This window comes from Furipterus horrens, unplaced genomic scaffold (assembly GCF_987537825.1).
Source record: "Furipterus horrens unplaced genomic scaffold, mFurHor1.1.pri manual_scaffold_9, whole genome shotgun sequence".
Taxonomy (NCBI): domain Eukaryota; kingdom Metazoa; phylum Chordata; class Mammalia; order Chiroptera; family Furipteridae; genus Furipterus; species Furipterus horrens.
In genome coordinates this window covers 4,207,738-4,234,505 of record NW_028327179.1, presented here as the reverse complement: position 1 = coordinate 4,234,505, position 26,768 = coordinate 4,207,738, and the positions used below count along the sequence as shown (strand labels likewise).

At 48.3% G+C, this 26,768-nt stretch overlaps 2 protein-coding genes across 3 annotated transcripts in view; one reads left to right on the top strand and one right to left on the bottom strand.

The window, feature by feature from the left end:
* The window catches only part of IMMP2L (inner mitochondrial membrane peptidase subunit 2), a 578,935-nt gene that overhangs the window by 272,060 nt on the left and 280,107 nt on the right, over nucleotides 1–26,768 (bottom strand). The gene's annotated exons all lie outside the window — the stretch shown is intronic.
* LRRN3 (leucine rich repeat neuronal 3) overlaps nucleotides 20,110–26,768 on the top strand; it is a 31,877-nt gene continuing 25,218 nt past the window's right edge. The window contains exon 1 of the mRNA XM_090287780.1: nucleotides 20,110–20,248. The gene's annotated coding sequence lies outside the window, so the exon portion shown is untranslated. The remainder of the gene's footprint in view (nucleotides 20,249–26,768) is intronic.

Genomic DNA, 26,768 nt, shown 5'->3' with positions numbered 1-26,768 from the left:
GAAACAATTGCTCACATTTCTAAGCTGATATAAATTAATATGCAAACCACACTAAGAAAGAAGTGATTAATCTTCCTCTTTTCATGAAATCAATATGCAGCTTAAATTCTTCATTTTATGAATACTTTGTAAAAACAGTACTGCCTTCTAATTCTGGGGGGGGGTGGGGCGTAAAATGACAAAAGACGGGTGGTGTAGGCTCTAAAATTCAGCAAAGTTTTTTTAGTTTAAAAATATTTTTGAGGAAGAACAATAAATTATCATTCAAGGTTATCTTTGGTTTTACGTTTATAATAGCACATATATCAACATTAGCCAATAACTAGAATAAACTTCTTGGTGCTGTCAAAAGCAATTAAAAAGTTTCCTTAATTCCCAACTAAAATTTAATCTAGAGAAGAGCAATATGGAAAGGCACCCTGTCTACTCTCCGAATTTCCAACTTCCCAGAAGAAACCATGAGGCCGCCCTAATTTCAGCAAAGCCGTCTCCGGTGTCTAACCGAACTCCCCTCTGTTCTTTTGTTCACTGAATTAATGGGCTAATCAGGGGGTAAAGCCAGCTCGCTGCCAGTCACAAGGGAAGAGGGGTTCCTTGAGAGTTGCTTTTTACTCAGCGCTCAGTCTGGAGCTCAGCTAAGAGGAGAGACTGGGCGTGTGGACGCGCGCTGGCGCAGGGAGGCAAGGGTCTGCTCAGCAAGCGGTTCCTTCTGCAATCTAAGCAAATACCTTCCCTATTATTTTTCTTTGATCTTCTCTCCTTTGAATTGAGGAGACTGAACTAGATCTGGGAAGGCGAGCAGACTCTTTCCCTTGTCCCAACTCCTTTTCACTGTGAATAAGTGGGGGGCATGCAGGAGGGGCCCGGCGCTTAGATGGAAGGAGCGCTCCGATCAGTTGGCCACGTGTGAACGGGGCGGCCGCATTGCAGGTGACGTTTATTTGGTAGATGATTGTTACCTGTCCTTGGAACTCAAATCTTTGGTACACTGAGGAATAATAATGAGCTAATCTATAACAACAGCCCATAAAGGGCACTGTACCTGAGTTTTTAATCATAAAATGAGAGTTATCATGGACAATATCTAGGCTCTCTTGGAACATAACAAGTTTCTATGTAGAAAAATTTTAAACGTGTCTGAATGGGAGCTTGGGAATTAGTAACTACAATGAGCATGGATTACACTGACCAATGTCATCCCGAGCACATATAGACACCCCAAGTAATGGCCCCTGGGGCGCCTTCACTGCACTTCTCAGACATCCCCACCTGGTCACCATTTAGGGTCTAGATGCCCAAGGGAGACGGGACCATCTGAGCTGGTCTCCTTCCTGGAGAGGCAGCTAAGGTGAAAAGTCAACCATATCGATTTCAAAGAACCTGCCCCCAGGCTCTATCTGTCCTGAATGTGCTATCGAACGAGGTCCTAGGACCAAAGGAACTCCCACTCTTTGCAAACACATCCGGGAACAAGTCACAGCTCAGTCCTGGTACAACCATGTGGAAGTTTCACGTCACTGCACTGAAGAGAGTTCACGCAGTTCATTCATAACAGGGCAGAGGTGATGGGGACACGGTGGGCAGGAGCAGGTTTACCGAGTTCCCACAGAAAATAATGTGATAATTAATCAATAACGAGACAAGAATCAACTCTGTGTCGTGCGCTCACCACCGTAAGCCTGCTTCTGCCCTCCCCGCTGTATGATTCGGCGCCGCACCACACAGACTCACAGAGTGAAAGGAAAACTGTTCTTAGCAAAAGTAGCTTGCATTTTTGTTAAAAGTATAGGACTAGACGTAAAACCACAGTGAGAAAAATGCCTGCCAATGTGTAAAGTCCGAAGAAGCTTGGTTTGTTTGTTTGTTGATAGAAGCATATAGGTTTCAGGCACACAATTCTACGATACATCTTCTGTATATTGTATTGTGTGCTCACCCCCCCCCAAGTCAAAGAAGCTTTGAATAATGAAAAAAAAAAAAAAGCTATAAATTCCACTAGGAAAGTACTGGGTGCCATGACAATAAAGGGGTGCAGGGTCCACCTCAGAGGGTATGTCAGTACCTCATCATCCTGCAAAACGTCCCACCGGAGTTGAAAGTGGCACAGCCCGGGGCTGCCCGCTGAGAAGGTCATGGCGAGTAGCAATTAGCATTCAGCTGAGGAAGAGCAGGGCAGTAATCATATCGGGAACAGTGGCTAGAGGGATATTTTACTTATTTATTTATTTATTGGTTAAATAAATATGCGATCTGTCTAGAAAGCAGCCTGTGATCGGAGAATTTTTGATTAAGAAAATAAGGAAGGTTGGCGAACACTCGGCCAGGTGAAGTTGTTTTACAAATGGGACTTTACAACTCTGCCACATCGAGCCTCAGCAGGGAATGCTAAGTGAGGGTAAAATGATTTCCCTGTTGAGTTCGGGTTGCTGACTCACTGGGGGATCCCCCAGAGGTTCGGGGCCACCAGCACAGCCATGCTGAAGCCGCCCTGGGCAGCAGGTACAGCAGCAGGTGAAGTCCTCACTGCAGCGATATACTTACAGGTAGGACGAGCCTACACTTCTTAATCACACACATAAATAGATATATCTGTGAAGTGTAGGGAAGTAATTAGAAAGGATTTCTTATCAGATATTTTTCTGGACACTATCATTAATTCAAGTCTGTTGACCTAAATTTCACATCAGAAAAAAAAAATAGTGACTTTAAAAATATCTGTACTTTTTTTGTTTTTTTAATAATACAATGTTACATATTACTATAAGTTTTTAACACATAAAGAACTCTTAGAACTCAATACCCCACTTCAAAAAAATTGACAAAGGACTCGACTCTACAGATTTTTCTCCAAAAATGATAAACAAATGGTTGCCAAGCACATGGAAAGATGTGTAACACAGGCATTAAAGAAATTCAAACTATGAAATGCCAATTCATAGCCACTGGAATGGTGAGAATAAAAAAAATTGGAAAGCAAGAAGTGCTGGCGAGGATGGAGAGAGCTGGTGGGAACGTAAGTGAGTCCAACCACTGTACAGAATAGTTCGGTGCTTCTTCAAAAAGTTAAACATAGAATTACCATGTAACCCAGCAATCCCACTTCTTGATATATAACCCCCAACATTAAAAGTAGGTTTTCAAACAAATACTTGATCATGAATGTTCATAGCGCCATTATTCACAAAAGCCAAAAGCTGAAATCAACTCAAAGGACCGTAAGTGGGTAAATGGATAGGCACTATCCGTGGATGCTGTAATGAGCTACAACAGAAGATGAGCCAGTCATAAAAAAGGATGCGCACTGATCTGTCGTAGCAGCAGCATTGCGGTAGCAGTAGTCTCTACTACAATGTGGATGAACCCAGAAAACGTGTGCCGAGTGAAACAACCCAGCCCCAAGAGGTCCCACGTTATGTGATTCCATTTCTAGTAAGTATCGTGACTCGTAAATCCAGAGACAGAAACCAGGCTGGCGGTTGCCGAGAGCTGAGGGGAAGGGCCACGGCGCGGCTGGTGGTGGGCGCAGGGCTCTCCTCCGCGCTGCTGGAAATGCCTGATGGAAGGTGATATCGGTGGTGGCCGCGCCACGCCGGGGACGCACTGAGCGCCACTGAATTGTGCACTGCACTTTCCAATGATTAATCTTATGATACGTGAATTTCAATTCATTTTCTTAAAGTTTAGGGCAGGCTTCTCAGGACCGCGTTGATGATAAGTGCTCATAAAGAATACAACGGGGTCACGACAAATGAGTGAACGGATATTTTAAAAGGAGAACTGCCCACGGCCAAATCTTGGACAATGTAAGCTTCACAATGAATAATGATGGTAATAGCTTATAGCTCATTGTGGGGAAAGGAGTCCATTAGTCCTTACTGGTAGAAAACAGAAAGGGAGAAGAGAAATCTATTCCTGACAACAGGATGCCAACTAATAACTATAAAAGGAAAGACGGACTTACAAATAACCATTTTGCATCATCATAATAGCATTTGATTCAGGCAAGAATCATCACTGGATGCTAGAACTATTGCATAAAAGTTGATGAAAATAGGGTATTTCCACTAAATATATTACTTAATAAAAGTGGACGCTACAGGAAAGAAAGCTGGCACATACCACCTCTGTAAAGGACCAAGGTTGGTATGACTAAAACGGTAGCAAACTGGTAGCCTATTGATAGGATGTACTTACATGGATTGTTTCCCAAATCTAAAACCCCCAGTCCAGTCATAAGGAAACATTAGCAAAACCCTCAATAAGGCGCATTCTACAAATTTTTTTTTTAAATGTCCATGTCATGGAAAAGGACATCAGAAAAGACATGACAACCGAAGGCAACACGTGACCCTGGGGTGGACGCCTAGTTAGGACAAAGTACTGGCTATAAAAGGTATTACTGGAACGACGAGTGGAATTTAAACATGGACTACATATTCCATAACAGCACTGTACTGATGTGAAAAATCCCGACTTTGATTATAGTGTTTTTTTGATGTAAGAGAAAAAAACTACTTAAGAAGGATTTAGGGCCAAAGGGCCCTCAATCTACAACTTACTTTCAAGTAGGTCGATGATGATGATAGCAATAAAAATGATAATAATATGTGTACATACATACATATGCACTCACCTACATACCACATGCATGTAAGTGAGGAGGACCAGAGATTAACACCCCAAAATACGCCTCTTCAGGATATTAATTAATTTAAGTTAGTTATTTTTACGGAATAAGAGACGCAGGAGAAACTGCTGACGTTCCCCCTAACCGCCTAGAAGACTCTCAGAGGTACCTGTAGAGTGACCCGGTGTGACAGACAGGGAGGAACCCGGCGAGGCCCCTTTGATCGAAGTCCTAGGTGTCTCCCGTTGTTCAAGCTGCCCCAGCAAACACTAACTTCCTGAGCATTTGCTTCTCTGTCTCCATGTGAGCTGCCTTCCTGCCCTTTCAGGTCCCAGAGCACACCTCCGCTCCCTGTCTCTCCAGCTAACGATGGCATGGGAGCCTTTCAGGGGTATGTCCACAGGGCTTTAGGGTTCATATTCTTACAGAACCCCGACACGTATGTACGTAATAAACCGGGTCCCTTTCTCCTGTTAATCTCTCGAAGCACTCAGAAGGGTAGAAGCACAGTGAGAGAGAGAGAAAGAAAGTCACAATTTTATCAATCGGGGAGAATATTTAGGAACTCATCATACTGTTTGCAACTTTTCTACAAGTTTGGATTTTTTTCTTTTCAAAATGAAAACCTATCTGTTAAAACATTGTGTTTCCGAGGTCAGTTTATCTTCGTTCGAGCCCGCGTGCTTGTATAGCTCTGAGGCTGTTCTCAGCTGCGTTCTCTCTTAATTGCCGTTTTCTCGTTAAAATCGTAGCAAACAGAAATGAGAAATCCCATTTACTTATCAAGTCTAATTGCCTGCTGGTGCGAGATTATTCCCTGTGGCTTCACTTACTTTTGCTGCTATTTTGGGTCCATGGTTAGGAGTCCCTGAGGTGTGAGGTGCAGGATCCCACCCCTTCCCTGGGGAGGTATCTTCTGTTAACTGCCTTTTGCTCAAACGGGGCCCTCCCTCAGGGGTTTCCGAATGTGTGCTACCTGTTTTGTAGCAGAGCTTGTCACTCGGGAAGATAAATACTCAGTTGTGATGCTCCGTACAGCAACTTACTTTAATTATTAACCTTTGGCTTCTATGTAAGGACATTTGAGGAAAAAAGCGTTACGTGGAAGGATGCGTGGGCTTGCTGGCCTGGCCCTGGCCTGTCCTTAGGATCCAGAAGGTCAAAGCTCTGACCATTTGTGTACGGAAGACACTTCCTGGACTCACCCTAGTCATCCTGACGGCTTGTTGCTGGAACTAGATTCTCATAAAAGCTAGAAGGGACCTCAAAGGTGACCAGGTTTAACATTCTCCTTTGGTGGATACAGAAACGAGGGCCAGATGCTTTACCCAAACGAACACACTAAGTTGAAGTTAGAGCTAGGATGAGAGACCCGGTCTATCCACCCACCATGACGCCTCATGAAATAGTTTAGGGTCTCTCTTTTAGCTCGTTACCACTTCAAATGTTGGAGAGAATTTGTGGAATACTAATTTGCTTTTCACACACAGGACACTTGCAATAATCTTTCAAAGCAAGGTTCAATTCTAACAGAGCTGGAAGAGCTTTATTGCTTAGGGTTTGGAGCGAGACCCAGCCAACCTTGGTCCCATGGGCACGTCAGGCATACCTTTCCTCCTCCCATTTTTGGACCCAGTTCTGACTAAGTGCTCGTCCCCTGCCGACCAGCTAGAAAGGGAAGCGGACCCACAGAGGTTCCACCCAGACAGACACGGCTGGTAATCAGTGTTCTAATGTTCTTGCTGATGGGGCTTGATTACAAAAGGAGAGGGTGATGGGACTCCCAATTTTTCTTAAAATTCAAGGATTTTTACTTCCTGAAACATCCTTCCACTTCTGGTTCTGGCCAAGATGGTGATCACATATCAAATCTCAGCAATAACAGTTGTTTTGCAGTACTCTGTGCTATAAAACCAACAAACTCCCAGAAATAGGGAATCTGCCACCATGAAGGTGAAGGATAAGAACCATTCCATGGGGCGACAGAGACCAAGGGCCAGTGAGGGTGGATGAGGCCTGGAAGCCAGGACGTAGGGACAATTGCCGGAAGGCAGTGTTCTTATAAGTTTCACTGTATCGGGAGCAGAAAAATCTAGGTATGTATTTTTTAAACCTTGTTTTCAAACTCTTAAAGGTTTTATTAACACGTGTCTTAAACCTACGTCAGTGGTACCCAAGTTGCAGGGGCCTTCGGACAGCGTGCCCCTCCCTCCCGGGCTCGCTAACCCTGAGCTCCAGGCTTCCTTCCTGCTGGGCGCTCCTCCTCCTCCGACTCTGGTGCCTTCTCGGCTGTCGGTTCACAAGACATGATCCTTGGGTCAGAGCTCCAGGCCTCTCTGCCTCCCCTGCACACCCCTCCTTCCCCAGGGCTTCCCGCCGGGGGCTCACTCAGGGCCTCTGAGTTCCCCCTGGGCCTCAGATCTCTCCTCTGGGCACCACGGCCAAACATCCGAATGTGATCTGGCCGTTATCCAACTAACAGGCAAACCAGCCTAAACTCCCCAGTCGGGAATGCACGGAGGGAAACAGTGACGATTCACCTTCATCCACAGGTGCTGCCGTTCGCCCAGCCTCTCCCCCGCTGGCCACGCAAAAATCAAATGCCCTAAGTGTCCTGTCTCGTTCAGACTTGGTCCAGTCTTTTCAGTTGAGAGAGCCCTCAGATAACATTTAATTTCTCCCTAGGAAAGAAACACAGGTCTTCTGAGAGCCCCCTGCCCCACGACACTGGTGGGAGGGGCCCAGCGGACTTCAGGACGATTCTGTGCATATACTATATTTGGTCTACTAACACATGTAGGTCTTCCAAGCTGGCCTCATGTCTCCAAGTCAGAGGAGGCTTGGCCTTCATTGAAATGTACGGCTGTTCCCACAGACCTCAGATAGGACTGCTGCAGGCAGAAGCAGAACTCTAGTGATGATTCATGGTACCTGGACACGTTTGGAGAATTCTCCCAACACGAGAATGAAATACCAATGAAACCACGCAGACCTGAAACAAAGCAAGGGCTGTCTGACAGACAGATGTGGCTCTGTCCTTCCAGTCTGATGCCATCACTTGTATACACACTCACAGGCTGCTTCCGAAAGAGCTGTGGCTGACTGAAGAGACATGGGGCCCGTATCAGCTAACTGTTAAGTCGAGTGAAACATCTGAAGTTTCCATCACTTAACAACCAATTAAGCCAGGCTAAGGATCACTTACGTATGCCGACTTTGTTATATTTATTTCTCCTCTCAGACAATCCGGTTTGGTGTCCTCTCTGAAGGCCTACTGTGTGCAGGCACATGCTGGGTACCAACATCAGGAAGGCACACGCGCCCTGACCTTTGCCAAACCTTGACAGCATCTCCCTGACAGTAAGAGCCATATGTGCACTCATTTCAAAGTCAGAGACTCTGTAATGAGTCTCACTCAGCATTGGCATCTCCTGCCAGCCGTCTCCACGGTGGAGGCGCTAACATACACAGGAAGGACAGTCCTTGGGCCCCTCGGGTCAGAAGCAGCTGGCCCTCCAGGCTGTCCGTTTCCAGATGAAGCGAAGGCTCATCCTCAGAACCTGGGAGGATGTTGCCGAGAGGATAAGTGACCATGGACGTTCACAACCTTTCTTTCCAATCGAGGGCCTTTTGAGTGGCACTGGGACACAATTAAATTCTGGAAAACAACTCAGATTACTGGCATTTCTCAAACCTAGCCAAGCAGGAGATCTGAAAGAGACAGCTACTTGAAATATATGTGTCTCAAACATGCACGACTGCCAGTACATTTAAGATATAATAACTTGAGGAAAAAGAAAAACATTTTAAAAAGCAACCCAAGACTTTCTGACAATGCTGTTGGCTTTGACGTGTGTTATTTTTATACTATTGATCTTTAAGGACCCACGAAGGAAAGACACTTTTCATGCCTGTGTCCAGGTTTCAGACTCGTCGGCAGCTTTTGCAACATGGGTGTCCCCAGGGGTGGCCGGAGCCCCCTCCGCACACGGGAGCCGCCCCCAGCGCACAGCCCCAGTTGGGCACGGAGTCCAAGGATGCCGTTCAGTCACTTACTTCCATGCAGACAAGTCACCTCGCTGCTATGAGCATCCGCTAAATAGTAAAGTAGCAAAATAACAAGGGATCCATAAATGTTTATCAGGTGCTGCTTTGGAAAGTAATGGCTGCCTTGACACGTGAAGCATTCCAGGGGCTCAAAATGGAGGCAGTGGTGCCTCCGTGCCCTGCAGTGGCCACTGCTGATCGGGGTGTGTGCCGGGCACTGTTACGTACCTTTAAGAAAACATCAGTTGCCTCTATCACAGCATGAGGCGGGCGATGATAAAGTTTATGATGTAAACAACGTCCCACAGAGCCTGCTTTCCCGGGAGAGGAAGGAAGGAAGATCATGTGACTTTTCCCCAGGAGCTAGAGAGGGGAGCAAGGACCTGCTGGAGGCAGCGCTTTCTCACCCCCGAGCTGGACGGGATGCTCAGAACAGAGCGCCGAGCACCGGCTTGCGGGACAGCCACTCTGAAGGCAGCGGCGACACTACGGGGGCTGCAGGTTTTGAGGTCTGATCCTGCCCATCTTTTTTCATTGGCGTGGCAATAGCACGACGCCATTTCGTTATGAGGCGCAAGGAAGCAAACCTAGACTAATCTGAGGAGCCACGTCTCAGCCTTCCTGTGCTCCACGGCACGCTTCCGCACGAGACCCTAGCAAGAGCAGGAATTAAGAACAGGTCAGAAGAGCATCTGCTCTGCTTATTTCCATTCCACGGGCAGGCAAAGGCGTGCACTTCTAGAACACCAGAATAGCTTGGGATGCGGCAAAAATAAATGCACCTTCTGTGCCGTGGCCTGTTATTCCAGTCGGGTGCTTTGTAAGGGCTTGGTGGCATTTCCAAGCATTTTTTTTTGTTCCCCCCATTCCTTTCTCGGCTCTATAATGCGATCCTCATGGTTTGAGCACTAGACTTCAAATGAGAATCTATTCAGAGCGTGTTCAGACAAAATGAGCCGTTTCCTTAGCAATGGGGACTGTGTGAAAGCCCCCGGCCCTGCCCCTCCAGCCAGCCAGCCAGCCAGGGCTCTCCCCGCCGTGCCTGCAGCTCATGCACGGGAGCCTCCCAGTCTGAATATTCATCGCTTGTTAAGCTCAAACAACATCCCCTTTACGAGAGGCGAAGGGTGTCCTGCTGAAGGTTAATTTACTCATTTTGTGCATCATGTCCAAGGAACAGAAAGAAAGATAAGGGGTTTCACAAAAGGGACATGTGATGCTTTCGTTTAAATGTATTTTGAAGAATTTCCTCACCTTCAACACCTAGGCTTGTCTTGTTCCTTTTTCTGTCTCTGCTTAGGGACCGTCTCTTCTGATCTCCCATTTCCTGTATAGCAATCGTCTCTGAAGGAGCTTTGAAATTATGTTGTTAGGAAAGCCTGTACATTTTGCCTTTTTATAGTCATAAATGTATCAAAAATGAAATTGTCAAGTAGTTTGATGTATAGCCATGTTCAGGTGTTATGTATGGTACCTAGTTAGCCACTTATTTATCTATTTTGGGGACAATATGACACTTACAGGAAGAGCTGACTTGTTTCACAGAGCAACACAACTATTATTCATCCTAGAAGAGAAACCAACATGAAATTGTTTTAATTATCGGAATTGATATAACGCCCCCCTCTGAGGATGAGAGTTCATACATATGTTCACAATGTGTTGAATCATCCCATTAGAAAGGGAGGAATGTAGTCAAAGATTCCGAAGTGAGAAAAGTGAGGGGCAGCTCCCTTACTGCGCCCGTTTTCCTGGGGGCGGGCTGTGTGCGTCTGGTCACAAATAAGCCAACGCGGGAAGCAGAGGTTTCGCTCCAGAACACGCGAAGAAGAGAAGAATGAGGGCCTCACACGATACTGGAAGGGCAGAGGCCTGCGATTCCAGCCCCAGCGGCTCACCGCGTCTGCGCCTGCAGAGGTAACCGACGCGTCTGAACCTGCTTGGTCCCCTGCGCTGTGGGAAGGGGGCGTTGCAGGGATGCAGAACTAAAGCTGGGTGCACGCGGTGCTCACCGTGTGCCACAGTTTTGCACGTGGTTAACACTCAACACATGCGATTTATTATTATTCGAGGCACTTTTATAGTTTCGGCATGCATACCTTCCACATTTGCAAAGTGACACGTATTTCACATTGTGGTCTATTCCGCCGTGTTTTGTGGCTAGTTCGAGGGAAATCACTTATATTTTCCTGAACAACTGCAACAGTCAGAGCCATCTGTCGTGAGCCCTTTCTGCCAGAATGCGAGGTGGACGCCCCCTCGGGGCTCACGTTCTCACGCCGGGTCTCCTCCGTGGGAGCCAGAGCAGGGGTCTCTGACCAGCCTGCCGCAGCTTACGGCTGCCAGCTCCCACACGAACCCAGGCACGGCCCTGACGCGTTCACGCGAGTCTACACGTCCACGACTATGGATTTACAGCCGAAAGGCTGCTGCGCTTCCACATGCTGTGACTGTGTCCATCCCACCTGTCCTCCAAACGCGCTCGCTCACTGACTCAGCCCTGCGTCCTGACCAGGGAGTCTGTACTGCGGCCCGGAGTCTGCAGAGCGCCACTCCCTGCCTCTCCGGGCCGGGGACACATGTCCTGCCAGAGAGAAGCGTGGATGGAGGACGAAGAAGCAAACAGTGGGAGGCAGCCTCGCTAAAGAAAAGTGGGGGCCCGACCATGAGGTGTGGGGGGCAGCACCCAAGCTCCCTCGCTAGGATCAGCGAAGACGCAGAACGGAGAACGCCCAGCGTGGTGCCTTTGGGACACAACCCTTTTACGTGGATGGGGCAACGTGGGCCGTGCGCAGGCGACCTGGGAAGGAGCCAGGGTTTGGAGCTGGGAACACTCTTCTGTTCAGGATAAGAAACAAACCGGTGGGGTGCTTTTTTGTTTTTGCTTTTGTTGTTGTTGTTCTTTTGTTTTGATTTTGAACATGAGAAGATCTAGGAAATGGACTGGGGGTGGGGGGGATGAATAGAACAAGGACTTTAACAGCAACTGCAGCAACCAAGACCCGAGGTGACAGAGACCCGACCGATAGGGGACAGGATGCAAGAGAACGGGAGGTAGGATCAGCAGGATTACTGACGGGTGAGTCCAGGCTGCACGGCCGAGGAGGACAGAAAGAGCCCGGACGTCTCCGGACAAACAGGCAGGGCTACAACAACCGAAGGAAATAATGACGCAAGAAAACCCAGCTCCGGGGAAGCTTAGCAGGCCAGCTGTTCACGGGGAGAGTCCGGGGTGCCAGCGGCCCATGCACGGGGAGCAGGACCGCGATCAGACGTCTGCGGAGTGGGCGGCGCCTTATGAGCGCGCACAGTGACCGGCCTGCGGTCGGTATCGGGGACCCAGAGGGTGCGAGCAGACGAGCCCCTGTCGGTCCTTGTGTGCACACACGTGCACACCCCACGCACACACCCAGCCCGCAGGCATGGGGAAGTGAGGGGTCTCCAAGCCGGGAGGCTCCCCAAAGGAGACGGGATCTCAGCTGGAGGAGGAGGCAGACGAGAGGTCGGGAGGCCCCGGGAAGCCTGGCAAACCTGCCACCAGCGCCGAGTGGATCAGGGAAAAGAGCTGCGAGGCTCCGTGCGGAGGGGACCGGGTGATGCCGGAGAAAACCACGTGGAACGAGGGGCGCGGTGGGAAGAGCCCCACCCCCAACGTCCAGTTACCCCCAAGGACGACAGAAGGCCGGGTCTCAGCGAGCGGCCTGACCGGGACGCCGACAGATGGTGGAGGTTCCAGGGCTTTGAGCTCAGCTAAAGGCCACCCGTAGTTCGGAGGACGGCACAGAGGACCAAGTCCAGGCCAGCCTGGGGCTCCAATGCTCACCCTGCGGCTGGGCCCGGAAGCAGAGGCCCCCGCCAGCCCCCACTCCTGCGTGGGAGACAGACACGAGCAGGAGAGAGCGCTCACGGCCACATCCCCAGTCTCCCGGCAGCAGAGAGCATGACACTCAGTGCGGTGAGCGGTTCAGATCCCAGGCTTGGGACATGGATGCGGCTTCCGACCCCGGCTCAGCCACGCACAAACTGTTATCACAGGTCTTCACTGGAAAAGGAGGAAGCAGGGTCTGCTAAGGAGCTACCCTGACAAACTAGAGCCGCTGAAGTCAGGGCCACACTGAGCTCGGAGCCGGGGCCCAGTGTGCAGGGAACGGTGTCTAACGCCATTAACGTTCTTGTTGCTCCTTGGACTGGCCACCGTCCTTCTCCTGGGCAGCTTCTCCTTGTCTTCCACCCTCAAGTGTGGCGGAGAGTGCGTCAGAATGACAGAGAATACTTCATTCAATGTTCCCTGGCTAAGCAGGTGGACCGCGCAGTGCAAGTCAGAGGTCTTTCCCCCCAAAGTTTTCACATCGGAACTAAGAAAGGGACAGTCTGTCTGTCCGCAGTGGCAAAACTGAGGTGAAGGACTTGGGAGGTCTTGGTGGCCAGGCCGCTGGGCATGTAAAGAGAGAATACACCCAATACTCCAAGAGAAGCAGACGAGAGAGAGAATCACCGGTATTTGAGTCCACGGCCAATGTGTTCCTGAGGTCCAGTGTCGCTTTGCCCCAATCTGAGCACATGAGACTGCATTACCCCAAATGCCTAGGCAAGGCAGTTTTAACCGACGTTTAACCTAAGTTAGTTTTAACCTAAACTAGTTTAAATGGGGCCTGTTTCCCTGGCAGCCGAACGTGTTCTGATTACTACACATACTTAATGTGGACAGCTACTTACAGATTTCCAGAGGCGGCTGGCAGAGACCAGTCCATTTTCCCCTGTCCTGACTCCTTGGGTAGACGGTACACATAGCAGAGGTAAGTGCCACCAACAGGCAGCACATGAATGCTGTCAAGGGAAGTCTGCTCATCGATCCACATGCACTATGTGCCCAGAACTACCCCTGTCATCACCTAGCCAACTCAGTTCCAAAGGTAGTTAGTTCAGTGAGGAAGATCTGAGCGCACACCCCCCCCAAACAGCCCTGTCAGAATACAGCAGGGCGGTGAGACGGAGCGAAGACGGTGGTAGGATTTAAAGCTGAAATCGCAGCCCTGGCATCAGTGCAGGTGACGCCCACAAGACACGCCCGCCTCCTCGGCCACCCTCGCTAAGTGTGGCAAGAGGCTTCCGTTCCGGAAGACACCTCCCCTGTGCTCAAGGAGTGACTGTGGACAGTCACTGAAAGAGTCGAAAGAGTCGCGGAGCACTTGAGCTCTGGACCTCCCACGCGCTCCATCAATGTAGGATCAGAATTGGACAAGAGTGACAACAGGCACCTTTGTGCTCCCACGTGAGTCAGGCAAAGTGACGCAAAACAGTCATGAAAACTCAAATGGCCCTTTCCTGTCTAGAGGGTGCGCTATAACTAGACACATAAATACTTCACTGACAAAAACGTTTGCTTTCTCTTGCTCAGAAATGACTGCCTTGGTCTTTGCTGAGACACAAACTGGTTACTTTCAGTAGCCACCTTTACAAAAGAACCCACATAAAAGCAAGAACAAAAACAACAACAACAAACAGATTTTGTGCCCTGGCTGGTGTGGCTCAGTGGATTGAAGCCAGCCTGCAAACCAAAGGGTTGAGGGTTCAATTCCCAGTCAGGGCCCAGGCCTGGGTTGCAGTCCAGGTCCCCAGTTGGGGGCGCGGGAGAGGCAACCACACATGGATGTTTCTCTCCTTCTCTTTCTCCCTCCCTTCCCCTCTCTCTAAAAATAAAGCAATAAAATCTTTAAAAAAAAAAACAACAGACCTTTCATAAGAACACTGCACAAGAGGCGAAATGTTATCTCATGCCATCTCGGTCCTCAATTTTTTCCTAGAACTCACATGCCACCTTGGTTCTCGGCATTGAAGTTTTGCCTAGAACCTGCATGAATCTAAGAACTTACATGGACCCAGCGTACTGAACATGTAAGGAAAGAAGATGGAAGAGGAAGTGGTCAGCGAAGAAATAGGCCAAGTTGAAGAACACACAGTTCTTCCAAAAATAACAGCTTTCTTACAAATTAACTTAGGTGTAACTAAAGTCACTGATCTGACCAAACGTATCCTCTTTAGTGGGAGGTTCTTTATTAACAAAGTGATGATCTGATTTCACTTACATGTTTGGAACAAAACCAGCCCGCTGAGGAGAGTAGTCAATTACCCCTCCAGGCCCTCAATGAGGCTGAAGTAAAGAAACACTGATCTTTCATACGCAAACGATACTATTAAATATACAGAGCAAAGAGGACCTATATCTGCCTTCCAGCTGCTTATTACCTAGGCACAAATAAACACAAGTGAGAACACATGTTGTAACAAGAGAGATACAATAATAAAAAGTAAATTTAAAATGTGATAAAAATAAGCAATACTTATTTTCATTGAGATGAGGGAGCTTCTTCACGGACGGAGAGATGCAGAGAGAAATCAAGATGAGGGCCAGAACTACAGAAAAAGACAAGGGGATAAGGGGGGAAGGAGAGCGGAGTCTGAGAGAGAGAGCGAAAGAGAAGGATTTACCTCCTTGGGTTCTGACATCTTTCTCAGCCTTGGCTGTGAATTTTCCCGAGTTGCGAAGTTAGTTACGTGCCACAACTGGAGTTGTGGAGTTTCTCATCAACAGTAAGGCCCACAGTGAAATGAGAAACTCATTTTTTTTCTCCAGTTCCCCTTTTCAGAACTCCTCTGAAAGGGCAAATAGGCTCCGATCCAGCTTCTTGAGTTCCACCTTCCCGCAAAGAGCCAACGCACCCCCCTTACACCGTGTTTCCAGCTTCATGAAGAGCTAATCTGCTATCAGAATTGGACCCCCTCTTCCTCAGTGGCCAGGCACATTTTTTTTAGCTTTCCAAGGGTATCAACACCTCTCTCCTGCCAGGCACTGCATTTCTTTGGAGCTCCATTTCTCAAATCTTGCCGGCAATAACAAGGCTTGTCATTAACACTGAATAAGCAAAGCCCCATAAGGGTACCCACTGTGGAATGCATAAAATTCATTCCTTTAAAGTAGTATTTTATTTTTAGCATCCCTTGTTGCTGACTACATTGAATTGGTTGGCTCGGCCATCAATCAAGCATTTATTTACAAATAAACATTGAGTGCCTTGTGCAGTAAGAAAAGCCTTGGTTCTGCAGGCATCCAGGACCGAGTTCAAGTTTCAGCTCCATTATTTAATAGTTTTGGGACATGGGCAAGTAACTTAATTTCTCTGAGTCAATGTTTCTACACAGTCGAGTGTGAATAAAAAGACCTAACTTATAAAGACATTGTGAAGAGTAAATAACTGTTGAAACATACAGTTATCACTCAACACTTGTTTTTTCCATGTTTTTATGTGCCTCGGAGCTTAAAGATGAATAAGAAATAGGTGCCCTCCAGGAGAAGCTTCTAGGCTAAAAGGGAAATGATTCAAATGATAGGAATAATTATAATACATTTAAAAAGCGGTTAGTGATTGAAGAGGTAGAGAATGCTATTGTGGCTAAAATAAGGGATCGTCTCTGGTTCCAGGGTCTCAGAAGATTTCCTGCAGGAAGCAGCTACTGAACTAAACTAACTTACTTAGGACTGGGCAGGCCTGTGAGAGGCGAGGCCTGGTGTAGGAGGTAGGAGGGGCATCCTGAACACAGAGGAAGCTGGGACAAATGACATCGATGGGATGACGAGGACGACAATCACAATGACAGTGACCATAATGGCAATAATGGGGATGTCCGACACTCGCTCCAGCTTCCTGTGTTCCAGGTACCATTCTGAGCTTTCACACGTACGCACGCACTTCCTTCATCGTCGTAACAATCCCAGAAGGAAACTGGGGTGCAGAGATGTGAAGTTCTCGCTCAGGGTCACAAAGCTAGGAAGTGGCCAGGTAAGCAGGCTGCCCTTGACCTCGCACTGGGAGCCACGACCCAGACCACTCCCCAACCACAGCAGGAATGAAACGCACGGCCCAGGATTCCACGAAATAACGAACATCCTCACAAATTAATGACTTCAATCTTAAATCAAGGAATAAATGGATAGTATACCCTCGTACCTGATAATGAAGGCAGAACTCTTTCAACATCATTAAAGGACTGTAATTATTCATTTACGTTTTAAAGTTACTTCAGTACATTTTAATTAGAACCGACTACTCATTCAGAAAGCCCTGCCGACTTTTACTGCCGGGTAGCTGACAGGTACATCCAGGTGTTACCGCACATTTCCAAGGCTCATGCTCTCCAAAGTTTTAGTGGATCCTAAGGAAAAAAACTCACAAAGGAAGAATAAAGGGAAGGGAAGAAGAGAAGGCAGAGAGCTAGCAATTACCCAGTTAGATGGAAGGGTGATAAGGTGAAGGAAGTCTCAGAAGACCTGGGGATCCTTATTCTTGCTCCCTCTATCAACCGTGGGAACTTTGACAGGTCTCTTGACCTTTTAGGACTCAGGGCACTAGAGTTTTGTTTTGTTTTGCTTTTTAATCTTCACCCAAGGATATATCCATTGATCTTAGAGAGAGAGGAAGGGGGAGAGAAAGAGAGAAATATCAATGTGAGAGAGAAACAGCAGTTGAGTACCTCCTATACACACCCCAAGCGGGACCAAACCTGCAACCTATGTATGTGCCGTGACTGGAGATTGAACTCACAACATTTTGGTACATGAGTTGATGCTCCAACCAACTAAGCCACCTGGCCAAGGCAGGGCACCAGAGTTCTAAGATCTATGGTTTTAATTTGACCACCTTTTACAATTGTACAAATTCAAAAGCCCTGCAATCCATATGCAGTCACAATTTACTGTCTTCACGTGGTACTTCATTAAGCTGTGATCACTTAGTAAGTTTTTAACATATCTTTTAGGAGAGTCAGTTTTCATATTTCCAGTAAATGACGGCCTGACTGATAGGTGCTGATTGCCTGAAACACTGATCTCTGCTGAGCTGCTGAAGCTCTTGTCGTAAAAGGAACTCCAGCCAAAGAACAACATCATCACCCTTTTTACCCAAAACCAGAGTTGTTTGCCTCTGCCACTGAAGGCTCACTTCTAATGTTCCATGACCTTAAATTTATAAAATGACGAGTATGAAATCTTTTGAAGTTATCACAGATACGCCTACATCAAAAAGACAATTGCAAGAAAAGCAATCTCATTCTCTACGTGCCAGAAAAAGGTCACCATTTAGTTTTTAAAAATGTCCTATGATATGGCATAAGGTAGCATTTTTAAATATTCAACTCTCGCTAAGTTAAAACTTAGATATTTTTTGATTCCTGGAAGAGACTAAAATTTTAAAGATAGTTGGTTTCATTTATAAACCAAGAAAGTAGTTTAATCATCTGTTTGATTATCACCACTTACCTTCATTATGAGAGTACATTATAATCGGCTTGATTACTGCATTTGTCAATTACACAATCAATACCAATCAAGCAAAATGAAATGCTTAAGGAACCAGTGGCAGAAAACTAAAATTCTTTTTTCAGGTAATGATCACAATTTTAATATAATTATCTCATGTGTGGAAATAAAATCCTGCAAGTGTTGAAATGACTGGAAATATGCAGGAAGTAGAAGCTAGGAAGAGTAAAACTGGGGGAGGGGTAATGAGGATGATTACTTCGATTTTCAAAGGACAGTTAATTCTGTGTGGACACTCCATCACAGCATCCCAACCTCTGACCACAAATCCCTAACATTTACAGAGTAAACACTAGGGTATCTGGTAAAAAATAAAACTTTACAATAACAGTCTGGAATAGATATCACTAGATTAATAAATTATTTCTGTCTTGAATTTATTTTTATGTCAAAGTTTGGGAACTATTCAAATACATATTTATATAAGGAAAACACAAAGCATTTGGAAACTTTAAAAAAGCTACAGAGTAAAAATATTCAGTTCTTAGACACAAAATATTGTTTTATTTAATTTTCTGGTATTATGATCCTCATAACTGCAAACTACTGGCCTATGTCATTTCAATAAACACAGAGCATTAAGATGCAAAGCTCCCCCCCCCCCAAAGTGAATGTATTAATAATAATGCAAAAATGTCATTTCTTTCTACTCCACTAGAGGGTAGCCTCTCAAAACTAGGGCTCCATCATGAATTGAGCCTATTTTTGACCTGTTGAGAAATTAATCCTGTGTTCCATTCTTCTCGACAACATGTTTTGCTATTACGCTAATTAAGGTTGTACAACATGCGTTTTTTTAAATTTGCTCACTACTCACAAATGTCCTTTCAGAAATATACACTGTTATGCTTTTTGGTGTTTCTTTTCCCCAATTTCTGATAATTCGGTCTTTACTCATGCAGTATACACAGTACATAGTGCATTTTCCTGGAAAATACACATTCAGAGTTCATAGGTCTAGGAATAAAGAAAAATCATTTTCTTGAGTATTTAATATATCACAGTTGAAATACCCAGAATGGTAAAACATACACCCTAAACACACACACACACACACACACACACACACCCAGTACCGACACATGTCCCACTCATGTCTGGCTGGCAGGTTAATGGCACCACATGAGAAGTGAGTGCAACTGGAAATATATATTTTTCAAAACACCTTCTCATATGCCAATGTTGTGAGCATGCTTTATTTTTAAAAATCTGGGCAATCCAGATAAGAAATGCCATTGCTTAAAAAAAAGAAAAAATATGTTACGAACAGCCAGCGCATACGCTGGGACAGGGAGGACCTACAGGGAAGCGAGGGTCCCTGATGCAGCTTCTCATCCTCTCCCAGAACTTCACAGAGCGCGGGGTCAGAGGCCCTGCGACCCGCCCAGGTGTCTTTAACATTTGGGACATTCTTGTAAGTAGTGTGCCAGGCTATTTTCAGAGAGAAAACAGTTTCTCTGAAAGACTGATAACCTAAAAACAGGGAAAACTTGTCCAAAATTCCTCCCCCTAATTTTTTTTTTTTTTTTAAGGAGAGAAGGGAGGTTGGAAAGAGGGCAGAGAGTCGGGGGAGGGAGGGCGGGCGATGGGGAGAGAGGCGGCGAGAGACGGAGGGAGGGAGGGGAGCCGGTGCCCAGGAAAATGTGCAAACCTGTTTCATTTATTTTACCCTAAGCAGCAGCGACACAGAACAGACAGGTCGCTTCAGCCAACCAGACGCGCGCAGCCGCGAGCGCTCCCTCCCGGCGGTCCGGAGCCATTGGCTCCGCTCGGGAGTGGAGGTGCTCGGTTATTAATGACCGCGGAGCCGGCCGCACCGTGTCAGCGTGACAGCTGATGGGGTGAGCGACGCACCACCAGCGCCATGCAGACGGGGAGCAGGCGGGCCGTCCCCGGGGGGCCGCCCTCCCGGCGCGGGGAGCCCCAGCCTGCCCACTGAGCGCGCGGCCCGGGCGCGGGGACGAGGCGGTCCGCGCCGCAGCCGCCCGCCCCCCTTCCCAGTGGAGCGCGCGGAGCCGGAGGCGTGCGGGCGCGTGTGCACACCTACAGCCGGTGCCTGTGGATACTCCCGCACACGCACGCACCTCTGCACGCGTGGGCAGGGGCACCGCCATGGGGTCCTCGCCGCCGAGCAGCTGAGCCCGGCGCGGGCGGCCCACGCGCAGGGCGGAGGTGCTCTTCTCCGGAGCCGGCTTCGCGGGGTAAGTTGGCACATGCCCGTCCGTGGGGATGGGCGCTGTTTCTCGTTGACTTGATTTTGCGTGTGTTTCCGCAGCTCGGTTCTGCCCCGCCGCTTCCCTCCTGCCTGGGTTCCGAGAGCCCTTTCCGTTTCCTTTTACTTTTGAGGCGAAATGGAAACGCAGAAGCCCCCGGACTCTGGGCATGCCCAGCCGCGTGTGCTCGCTTCTCCCACCGGCGGTTACTAGCTGCCCGCCCCACGGAGGATGTGCGTGGGGGGGTTGAAGTGAGGCCGGAGAGAAAAGGGGACAGGGGACGGGAGCGGAGGGGCGCGGAGGCGGCCGGCCGGATTCCCCCCTTTCTCTTCCCAGTATTTGTCACGGAAAGCAGAGCACACATCCCTCCGCGCTTTGAAGCCCACCCCCCAACGGGGCAGTTCCCTCCCGGCCCCCAGGGATGCAGACGAGGGCGATGCTGCTGTGTGTGGGGAGCTGAAGCCACGGGGCAGAGCGGGGTACGAGCGCATCACAGCGACTGCTTGTGCGCCAGGCTCCAGCCTGCGGCTTGGGGCGAACGACTTCCCTGTAATAACACCCCCTGGCCGGCCGCTGGTCGGGAGGGACGGCGCAAACGTCTGATGGCCGATGCAGCCGGCAGTGCCACGGACGGGGAGCCATCCCAGCAGCCGGGGGAGTCCCTGTCCTCCCCGGTAAGGAGCAGCCGCCCAGCGGGGCGGCGGTAACGCTGGGTTCCCGTTTAAGAGGACCCTTTGCTCCAGCCAACTGCTCCAGTTCCTTCGCTGGTATTGAGCTCCCAGCTTAACCTGCCTCTAATGCATTCATTTTTCACAATATGTCCTTGTTCCCGTGCCTCAGATTTCACGGGAAGCAGGCTTACGGATCTGAGTACAACCTCCCTAATTTGGTGAAAAGGGGAAGAAGGGAAGAAGTAAGGATTTGAAATATCCACCTAGAAAACAGCGTGCTCCGGGTCCTCACTGGCGTTTCTCCCTGTTAGTTTCAGGAGCAATTCCTCTGAGAGAGAATTACTCTCCCCGTAAACTATGAGCATCCATGATTCATGGATGATTCATGGAACGTGGTGGGGCTAATTTATACTCCCAGTCTCGTAAAAGGACGCGGCTACTGGAATGTGCTTTCAGACAGACAAGGCCAATTGAGGGGGTCCACTGCCCCCTTTACTGGATCCCGCAAAACCACAGAAACTAGGGGAGAATTTGCATTTCGTCTCTGAAGCTCTGGCCTTCCTGTAGTTCCACTAACCCAACAGTTAATGGAGTCGGCTTCTTTCAAACCGCATGCGATTTTTTTTTTCCTACGGCTGTGATTTCAGAGTTATTATTGGTTCCCTGGTTTATGACAAGAGCCGAAAAAAACAAAAGATAATAGCCAGCCACTTAGATCCTGCCATTTTCCCGTAAATGTGTCAAAAAATGAGCCGATTTACAATATGTAATGTAAGAAGCCAATTAATTCCAGTGACCTTTGTAAATGGGGACAATAGAGCAGCTCTGACAAGGTGCCAGCAGCTTCGATTTTCCCTGTGCGGAATGAGCGAGTTTAAGGGGAGGTCTCCGGCTCCCATGAAAAACGCACGGCGCTGGGCATTAGCTCGCGGCATTGGCAGGCTCCCTCCGCCTGCCTCGCCCGCACGCACACGCAGGCTATAGAAAACACACGGTGATTTATTGCAGACAGGAAACGCTGTTTTATTTGCTTTTCTGCTATTCATTAGAAGTGCTGTGCTGGCCGCAAAACAGACCTGGTGTTTGGAGGTACCTCCTAAGTTTCCAACCAAGAGGAAAGGCTTGACGCAGACGGTCCACCTCCCGATTTCAAACTCTTGTAGAATGTAGCATTGCAGTATTGATTTCGGTATTTCTTAGACCTCTTCTGGGGAAACTTTTCCTGCCAAACACATGCATCCTTAAATCCTACGCAGCCTATTATAAAATGGCAATCAATGACACCTGGGAACAGTGGCTTCATGCCTTCACCTTGATAGAGCTCACACACACATATTCTGTGCATCACAGACAGCAATAATGTGTCCACTGGCGTCTAAGAAATGGCCCCTGGGGCTGTCGCCTGGCGTGTATGCCAGTGAGTCTGAGTCTGGTGATCTGATCAACACCTGCCAATGCCAGGTGATGGACGTCTGAGCACACCGGGGAGACTTAACCGTAGCCCCGAACCCCCATCCCCAGTCATGTCGCTACACCAGAAATAACAGCTTTCACGCAAGACGAGCTTCAAGGGACCATCTTTTCAGGGCGTCCCTTGTCCCAGGCAACATGCTGAGTTAGAATACTGATGAGTACCTGGAATTTTTTCTTTGGTTGTGGTTGTTGCTGTTAACGGCTTAATAAATGGTGTTATTGGCCTTCTAGGCCAGCAATTTAGGGACCTATGAAAAAGATGAACAATTTATAATTCACTAACTCTATTTTACTCTTTCTTTGTTCTTCTTTATACCTACTGCTTTCTTCCCCTTGGCTACAAAATGGGCTGATGTTTTACTTTCCCCCACCCTCACTCTGAGTTTGTCCCAGTGTGACATTCCTATGTAATGTGGCATTGTGGTATTTATTGCAAACTAATTAAGTTGATCAGTAAGGTTTGAAACCTGACTTAGAGACAATACACCTCTGTAAGTTAATTAGTAGCCCCTGAAGTTAGTCCCAGATGAGGTATGTGTCTGGGAATCTGAAGATCACTGAAAGGAAGCTAACAGCAGGTTAAACTGGGGTCCCTCCCTGCAGCCTCAGAAAGATGCCCGCAAATCATCATAGAAACTAACACTGCTCCAGCCAATCCCAAGAAACACAGGCCACGCCTGCAGCCCACTCCGCTGCTCCATGGAGACCTGGTTCTGAGGGTTTAACCACCTGGGTGCCCCTCCTTGGTCTCACGAAATGAAGAAGAGCAGATAAGCGTGAGGCACTACATTAGAAGGGCTGCCCACGTCAGCCCTGTCACAGCTGAGCTCCTGCGCTGGCTGTGCAGAGCAGAGGGCAGCCACTCCTGCAGCCACCACCGAGCCAGTGAGCTCCGCTCTGCCCTCTTCTGATAAAGTGACCTCAGCCTAGACACCTAGGAAGTAGAACAAGAATCACAATTGTCCCTTAGGCTGCAGTGTGAAAGGAAATCAAATTCTAACACAAAGAAAGTAGGCGGTGCCTGAGGACAGAAGAAGTCACAGGGAGAAATCACACTGTTTGCTAAGCAGACAGGATGCTCATCTCCAGTCTTAGTGAAGGAAGGTGGGCCCCGCCGAGCCACGCCCTCTCTCTGCAGAGTTGTCAAGTGTGTGTATCACTAGTTGCTAGGATGTTCGTTTCCCTTGGGCTGAGAGGAGGGAGGCTACATTTTTAAAGGTGCAATTAATAAACGCACATCACAGAGCTTCAGCATAGGGGAGTGGAGAGGGGGGACAGGCTCTCACTCAGTAACTGAATTTCAGGATGGAAAGGACCTTCCGTAGTTGGTCTAACATGCTCCTGTCGCAGGTGAAGAACCTGAGGCCCAGGGGCTCCACCGTTCCTCGGAGGCCTTGGGTAGAACGCCTCCAAGTTCCCTGCGCGGCACCCCCGAAAGGTGCCTAGCCCCGTCTTTCAGAGAGAGTTTTTTTTTTTTGGAGTTCATAGATATGTGCCAAGTAAAATGAAATTGGTAGGACGTGTCTTTAGATATAAAAGTATCTAAAAGCAAAAGCAGGCATTCAACCATAGAGGCCGCCATGATGTGCTGGGTATGTAACACCCGGACGGACGTCAAGCCCATAATTCGCCTTGTGGATAAGGTCTGCTATATTCTGTAATGAGTCATAGAAATTAGGGTTCGGCCCTGCTTTTAAAGCACCTGAGTGATAACACTGCTGCCATTCACCTACAGAGATTCAGTGGTCCGCTGTCAGTTTTCCCCTCCGCACCACACTGGGAAACAATGGGGGTGTTTTCAGGACAGCACCCCTCTTCCCCTCTGTCTTCCCCACCCTGCTTACCTTTTTTTATTTCCAAAGTTGGAGTGACAGCCTGTGGCACCTCCTTAATTTCACAGTCCTATCTGTTTTTTTTTTTTTTTCTTTTTGGCAAGTGTCTCTCCGTTTCTAAATATGCTCTCCAAATTTTACTTAAGATACTAGTCATTCGCTGACTCAAAACCTTTGGGGCAGTAAGGAGGGATATGAAAAAAATAATAACAGCATAATTGTGAATGTTTGTTTGGAGCTTTATTGTTCATAGAGCTCATCTGCTCCGCGCAACAACCTGGCGAGGGAGGTGTGAGGGGATCACCTTTGTTGGAAGGCTGGAGACGGGGGCTCCGTGAGGTTAGGGCCGTGCTACAGTCAGGGGGCTGCGGTCGGGGGCACAGGGGTCCTCGGACCACAGATCACAGTACGGCCTGGCCCTCCGTGAGTCTGTCAGCAAAGCCCCGTCCCCTTCTCCAGAATTCCCACTCCAGGCCCCCACCCCCTGGGCTCCGTAACACACTCTCTGTGGATAGACTGGGGCAAAGAAAAATCTGTCCTTCTTAACTGAGACCACAGCCAATGATATGCCTGAGTTAAACAAGACGGACACAACCAACATCTACTCTTGGGAAAAAGATGGCGTCTTGTTCCACCTCCTCATCCATATGTTTGTCTGACAGCATTAGCACATTGATAAACAGATACTCAGCAAAGGTCTCAAAAAAAATGGATAAAATAGGATGAATAAGCTATTCAGGCATGTTCCAGGGTGCTAGAAAGTTTTGAACATGATCCTCAAAGTCGCCTGAAGTTCAACCACCAATAAGCAAAGAGTCTGTGACATCAAAGCCATTTCTTCGTCATCTCCTTCCCGGTCTGTTTGTCTTGGGGAGAAAATGACACACGTGGACCTCAAAATGCCAGTAAACTTATTCGCATTATTCTGAGGGCCCTTTCTAGGGGAGGTTTTGTCCTTCAAAAGTATATTGTCCTCGAATAAATGAAAGTCTCTCAACCGCATGTTCTTCGGGCTGTCGTGTCAAGCTTTACATCCGGAAGGCGACACGTCCCACAGGCTAGCAGCTCCTCTGCGTGGGACGGAGCACAATGTCACCGTCCCCCAGGTCTGCACTGAGAAGACTCAGCCTCCCCAGAGACCCACTGAACCGAGTAAAGGCTTAGCACCCTCGCAGGCCTTCTCTGCTTCCAGAGGCCTGAAGCCCTGGACTGGAACCCCCCGAGGGACGAGAGGGGAGGCAGTGACCCCTGCCAGGTGGGAGCATGTGCTCCTGGGGACGAAGCCTGCCTCCACACCGTGGCCAGCGACGGCCTTCAGCGACCCAGGGTCACAGCGTTACCGGTGACGGCAACAGTACGGGGCATTGGGACTGCGGGAAACACTTCAAGAGGCCCCGTTTCATTGTGTAGAGGGGATTGATTTGTGCCTGTTAGACATCTTCTCTAACATTACAGAATTAATAAAATGACTATAAAGACACGAAAGGCAAACACTCTTGTAGACTCGTTTCTTTGGTGTAAAATTGGCTCCGTGACATCTCACAGCCTCGGAACTCCGAGCGGCCAGCACTCTCTACTGGTTTACTGGTTACTGCGGTTAAGAAAAATGACAAAAACCCACACTATGTTAAACACAGACGTGGATTTTCAGAGCTGCCCTTCCTATTGGCCTTCATGTCCCTGGACTGTTTTCCTCATCGCTGTCACCAGACACCCAGGACATTCCAGTCTTCTCATTGTTTGCCAACGGAGTCCCCGGGCTCTCCATTATATTCTATTTTCATTAACAAACTGTCACTCACATACCACATACTGAACATATGCTATCATGAGACCACGGGGGTCTTTATAGGAGTTTTAGTACTCAGAGGGGGTGATTTTGATATACCTCGAGACAGATGGTTTTTTGATTTCTACGAAGGCCGAGAGGTCAGTGCCTCACATGGCCCATGGCACTGGGAACAAGACAGCAGAGAGGGGAACACACGTGCCTGAGTCTCGGTCACAATGCTGTATCGTTCGAGAGAAAGCAAATAGGATCGGGAGAGGAAACCGATGCCCGGACCCCACGCAAAAGAAGTACACGCTGCGCACTTACAGCCCTGGAAACGCTGTTCCTGGGAGGTCCTGGATGAAAACCATACAAAATGTCATTCTAAGACGGAGGTTTAGACCGTCTTCATCCCACAAGTCATTTTCTTGTGTGAGCAGCTGAACTGATTCACTTAACGAAACACATCATTTCTATTTGTTCCTCTAAGTGCTGTTTATCACCCACGCATCGTTCACACAAACACTACAGCTGCTCAGAGCGTCACAGGTGACGCTCAGCCAAGTTCTAAAACCAGTGAGGCATCTGCCAACCTCCCGTTTCCTGTGATGAGCAAGCACACGTCCCATGTAAACACCGAAGTCTCACTCTTCATGGACACGAAGAAACGTGTCCCGGTGTGCGGCTATTGGGCCAGGCGGTCAGAGGCATGAAGAGTGAAGTGTGTAATTCAGTAACGGACTATGTACAGAGGCCTCGGG